The sequence below is a fragment of the Saccostrea echinata genome, unplaced genomic scaffold (genome assembly GCF_033153115.1).
Source record: "Saccostrea echinata isolate AGI-Se365-2 ecotype Australia unplaced genomic scaffold, CSIRO_AGI_Sech_v1 ptg000036l, whole genome shotgun sequence".
Taxonomy (NCBI): Eukaryota; Metazoa; Mollusca; class Bivalvia; order Ostreida; family Ostreidae; genus Saccostrea; species Saccostrea echinata.
In genome coordinates this window covers 4059926-4066330 of record NW_026889785.1, presented here as the reverse complement: position 1 = coordinate 4066330, position 6405 = coordinate 4059926, and the positions used below count along the sequence as shown (strand labels likewise).

Sequence of the window (6405 nt, the reverse complement as noted above, 5' to 3'; positions counted from 1 at the left end):
CTCTTCTCCTTATAAAGATCGCCAGACGGCTTTGGGAGTGGTTGATGACTCTCAACTGATGTTAGAATTTAGGAAAGTGGCTTCAGATGGACTAAATGGAAATTGACCTCAGACGAACCAATTATTATGCGACCCAGACGGCTGTATGATGGGATGGGTGACCCAAGACGGATGACCTCAAACGGACCCACATATCAGGGCGACACGGTTATCAACAGTTTGATAAGACGTCGAAGAGATAAGACGTGTTTTTCAGAGCTCTTATCTACACTCAGGTGAATAGTTAAAATGATAAAGAAATGATGGATCTCAGTGCAAATGTTAGTCTTTTTACATCAATTCTGAATTCATTTAATGGATTATCACAATCATTTATTGGTACAAACAAGGAACAGGACTTAACTCCATCAGTGAGTATACCAGACTTTCTTCATGTTAAACTTAACGCAGAAAGTGTGACCATAAACTATGATGGCCAGCAGCATGAATTTATGTCAACTGTGCTACAGAAGATGCTTCTTTTTCATGGAGATAATAATAGAAATGGTTGCATCTATAAATCGATGTGTGACTCAGTAACTGTAACAATTTACAGAAGCACAAATACAATTCTCATTCAAGGGACTGGTGCATTTGAATGGTATAGGAATGATTTTCTAGATGAAGTCAAGAGTCAAGTAGATGTAAGCCAAACTGACTCTCTAACAGATTGCAAGATTATTGTCAGTCAACCCAACTGTACATCGACCCCGAGACCCTCTAAACAGCTAAATGAATCAAATGTGGAGACAACTTGTCACCAATGTAGCAGCTCCGAAAATGTGAAACTTCTTTCTGACACTGTAAAAATGCTGACACAAGAAGTAAATCTCCTAAAGAAGCAGCTCCTGGAAGCACAACAAACAAAAGCCTGTACCAACGCTTCCACACAAACTCCGGGAATATAATTGAAACAGAAGGGAACTTCAACTGAAGGACTTTCCATTAAAACTGGAATATCGAGACACAGCCAATATTCTTTTAGTGTCGACAAAAAAGACACCAGTACATCAACAGATATAGATGCCAGTTCTGTATGGAAAAACTTACAACCCACACAGAAAACCAAAATGGTTGCGACAAAGGACAACCCTAACTTACACCCTTCCAGAGAGAGTCAGCCTATATCAACTCCTAAAGAACGAGGCAGCTTCACAAGGATTTCTCCATCTATTTCAGCAAGAGAAGGAAAGTAAAAAACTACCCTGGTCATCGGAAGTTCTATTCTTCAACGAATCAAAACCCGAGGCTTAGATTCCAGTGTGAATGTTAGTATTAATCGTGGTGCTAGCATTTCACACATCCGCACAAAACTACAGAGATGTGATGTATCCTCCATCAAAAATGTCATCATCCAGGCTGGTGGTAATGATGTAGCTAACTTGCGCAACATCGATGCGATTCAGGATGATTTCATTGAAATAATTGCAGATCTCAAGAAGAGAAATCGTACAATTTCAGTGTTTCTATCGGAAGTGATTCCAAGATGTGATGCGGATGTTACTGAAGTAAATGAGTGCATAAAATATATTTGTGAGGAATATGGTGCTACACTTATCGAGACCAGCAAATCATTCAAGCACTGGAATTCCCCTTCCTTTTGGAGAGATGGCATTCACTTGGCCGATCGTGGTACTGCTTATCTTCTTAAGCTGTACAACACACATGTAAAAATTCTTAAACAACAACGACCCTCATCTGTGCAGACATGCTATTATTGTGGAGAGCAAGGTCATTCCTCGCGTAACTGCCGACATGGAAACAAAGTTGTTTGTTGGTACTGTGGTGATCAAGGTCACAAGCAGAAGTTCTGTACCAAATAGGATCGCGGCAATGAAAGTTGTGCCGATAATACGAAAAACTGTCCAATTATCAATGTCAATAATTATTTTGATCCTTTAAATAATCTCTGTTTTGACTGTAATGAACCAATTTGCAGATGTCCTTTATCTAATAATTACTCAAATGATTTAAATTTTACATCTGAACATGTAGATGCATGTATAAATAAGAAAAACACTTTTTCAAATTTTAAACAAAACCCTACAATTTCTCCTCCAGTGCCAAATACTCAAAATATGAAGAAAAACAAAATATATGTAAATCAAATATTGTTTTAATGAAAAAGGGTCTACATTTTGTCAATTTGAATGTGTGTCACATTTTACCAAAATTAGATGAATTGGTTTTGTATTTACAAGATCAGCATTACGTTGACATATTTTCTTTATGTGAAACCTTTCTAGATGAAAATATTAATGATTGTGTTATAAATATAAAAGGATATTCTTTTGAAAGAAAAGACAGAGTAGGAAGGGGTGGTGGTGGACTTGTTACATATATCTCAAATGATCTGAAGTATAAACGCCGTAAGGATTTAGAAATTAGCAATATTGAGACAATGTGGCTTGAAATTAATCTTAGAAATTCTAAGCCTATACTTTATTGTTCAGTTTACCGTCCACCATCTGTCCCCTCCTGCTGGGTTGATGATTTTGTAAGAGAGTTACAGTGTGCTACCTGCTGTGATGACCAGGAAGTGATTATTGCAGGTGATTTCAATATCGATATGCTCAAAGACCGCCCGCGGAGTTGGTCATCTGCAATTGTAGATTTTGGATTAACACAATTAATTAACACCCCAACAAGAATTACCAATAGCTCTAAAACTCGCATTGACCATTTCTACACTACGCACCCTGCTAACATATGTGAAATAGCAGTACCCCCTTAGCAATGTCTGATCATTATTCAATATGTGCCACACGAAGCTCTAACAGCATGAAACGTAAAAACAAACATATTGAAATACAATATCGTGATTTTAAAAATTTTAATGAAACAGAATTTTTGCTTGATTTAAACAATGCAAATTTTGATGAATTAATCCTACTGCATGATCCAAATGACATTTTAAACTGTTTCTATGATATTTTCAATGCTATAACTAATAAGCATGCAAAAGTTAAAACAATGCGTGTTAAATCAGAATTTAGCACTAAATGGTCAACTCCAGAAATAAATGATGCTAGGAATTTACGAGATCAATACCATAAACAGGGAGACATGGAAAATTTTAGATTTTGGAGGAACAAAGTCACAATTTTAATTAATGATGCAAAATCTACATATTATAAGAAAGTAATTGAAAATAGTTCTACGTCAAAAGAAATGTGGGGTCACTTAAATCAGCTGGCCTCAAAATCAGACAAAAACTCATCCCCTTCCAATATAACATATAACGGGTTAGATCTTGATAATTTACAGGATATTGCAAATGCTTTTAATGAACATTTTGCACAAATTCCAAGAAAATTATTAAACAATCTTTCATTTACTACTTTTGATTCAGAAAAATTGAAAAGATACACTGAGGCAAAACTTGGAGATCAAGACTTTTTTGAAATTCCTTTGATTAATGAAGAAAAAGTATTTAATATATTAAAGAGTCTAGATGTAAACAAATCTGCTGGCATAGACTTTCTTGGACCTAGATTGCTTAAACTTTCAGCTAGTATAATATCAAAACCTCTAACACATCTAATAAATTCTAGCATAATCAAGGGGTCTTTTCCTTCACAGCTAAAAGTCGCAAAAGTAACTCCTCTATTTAAAAAGGGTGATAAATCAGACCCAGGAAACTATCGCCCAATTTCAATTTTACCAACTATATCGAAAGTTTTAGAAAAGCATGTAGCAGAAAATATACGCATCTTTACTTCTCACTTCGATTTATTAATGAAAGCACAGTCAGGACTTTTTTGAAATTCCTTTGATTAATGAAGAAAAAGTATTTAATATATTAAAGAGTCTAGATGTAAACAAATCTGCTGGCATAGACTCTCTTGGACCTAGATTGCTTAAACTTTCAGCTAGTATAATATCAAAACCTCTAACACATCTAATAAATTCTAGCATAATCAAGGGGTCTTTTCCTTCACAGCTAAAAGTCGCAAAAGTAACTCCTCTATTTAAAAAGGGTGATAAATCAGACCCAGGAAACTATCGCCCAATTTCAATTTTACCAACTATATCGAAAGTTTTAGAAAAGCATGTAGCAGAAAATATACGCATCACTTCGATTTATTAATGAAAGCACAGTCAGGATTTAGAGAATTTCACTCATGCCAGACAGCTCTCACAAAACTAACTGATAATTGGCTGCATGCAATAGATCAAGGAAATTTCATTGGCATTACTTACTTGGATTTTAGCAAAGCATTCGATCTTGTTAATCATGATATACTAATTAGAAAACTTATATGCTATCACTTTGATCCAATATCAATTAAATGGTTTCAATCATATTTATATCATCGAACTCAAAGTGTTAAAATAGGTGCATACACATCTGAATCACTGCCAGTCACAGCAGGTGTGCCACAGGGCTCTATATTAGGCCCTTTATTATTTCTATTGTACATTAATGATTTACCATTGTCTGTTGAACATTGTAATATTGATATGTTTGCTGATGACACTACAATGCATTTTCATGGTAACAATATTTCACGTATTGAAACAACTCTTAATCATGACCTCTATCAAATACAAAACTGGTGTCAACAAAATCAGATGTTTTTGAATACCGATAAAACAAAGTGTATGTTAATGGGCACACAACAAAAGAAATCAAAATTAGAAAACACTAGTCTTCATTTACAACTTTCCGGTCATCCCCTTGAAAATGTGGAAATGCAGAAATTATTAGGTGTTCACATTGATCATACTCTTCAATATACTTGTCATGTAGATGCAGTTTGCAAAACTCTTACATATAAATTATTTACTTTACGAAAAATTAAAAAGTTTCTTCCACTGCATACTAGAAAACTATTTTATAACGCTTTTATTTTACCATCAATTTTATATTGTTTATCTATTTGGGGTAACTCTCCTCAAACGCACATCGACAGAATCTACAGACTTCAAAAACGTGCAGCAAGGATTATCTTAAATGAAAAATATGATGCACCTTCAATGCCTTTATTTAACACTTTAGGCTGGTTAACGGTTCATGAACTTCTATATTTACAGAAAAGCATTCTAATGTTCAAAACATTTCATGGTATGTCTCCCGATTATATGCATAACTTTTTTGAATTTCAAAGTTCTGGATCATTTACGTTACGTTCAGAAACAAATTCCGAACTTCGTTTACCAAAATACAAAAATTTATTTAAAAATTCTTTACAATATTCAGGGGTTATTATCTGGAATGAGTTACCTTTTAGTATCAGGAAATCCCAATCCCTTGCAATATTTAAAAGTAGTGTTGAAAATTTTTTACTTACGAAACGTACTAGTTCTACGTGAAAATATGTGATTTTTCCCCCCTCCTTTTCACATTTTGACCTAAGCTTTGATGATTTTATTTATTCTGTTGTAACATAGTGTTTATATTTTATTATCTCATAATTGTGATTTGTGTTTATTGTATATATACATTGTATATGTGTTATAAAGAAGGCCCTGAGGAAGACTAGTGCTTGCACTAATCAGGTTACCTTCTATAAATAAAGTATTATTATTATTATTATTATAAGGTGCCCACAAGATTACCTATATATTAAGGTGACCTCCAGGTGACCTCATCAGCCTCAAGGTGACCCTGTTATCAAGGTGACCCAGATTTTAAGGTGACCTTCAGGTGACCTCATAAGCCTCAAGGTGACCCAGATTTTCAAGGTGACCTCATTTTACTGACCCCATACAGACCCAAGACTATACCCCTTACTACTGATCTCTCCCTCACGCAGCTAGCACACTGCCATTCAATAGTTCAGACCAGTCGACAACTACATCGCACATGCGCATCACACACGGTGTCAAGTTAGTCGCACCTGCACACACTCATACCACACTACAGTTGGAACTGTGATGGTTTTAGAGGTTTCTGCAGAAGAGGTTTCTCCAGTAGTAAAGTATCTAGTAGAGGTTTTTCCAACAGAGATTTCTCCTGCGCAAAGAGGTTTCTACAGATTTGAAGAATTCAGTAGAAAACCACCTTGAGGCAGATAACAGGGTACTGGTGGAGGGCAATGACAGAAAAACATTGAGCTACAGTGCCATCAAGAATTACGACAAAAGAACCAGTGTTTATACAGGTATTCCCAACTTTTCTACATTGGAAAATGTGTCTGCAGTTTCGTCCAAGAAAGTATAAAGACGGAAAACAAAGTTTCAACGAAAGGATGAACTGCTGTTATTAATAGTGAAACTGAGAATGAATTTGGATATGGACGACCTCGCTTATCGATTTAATATTAACCGGTCATCCGTCAGAAACATTTCTCATTCGTGAACAGATGCATTATACCAGTTTGGGTGTACTTGTTGTGTGGCCAGAAACTGATGTCTGCCAGC

General features: G+C 35.3%; 1 long non-coding RNA gene across 1 annotated transcript in view; it reads left to right on the top strand.

The window, feature by feature from the left end:
• LOC133200049 (uncharacterized) overlaps positions 1 to 6405 on the top strand; it is a 127492-nt gene that overhangs the window by 85887 nt on the left and 35200 nt on the right. The window lies entirely within an intron of this gene.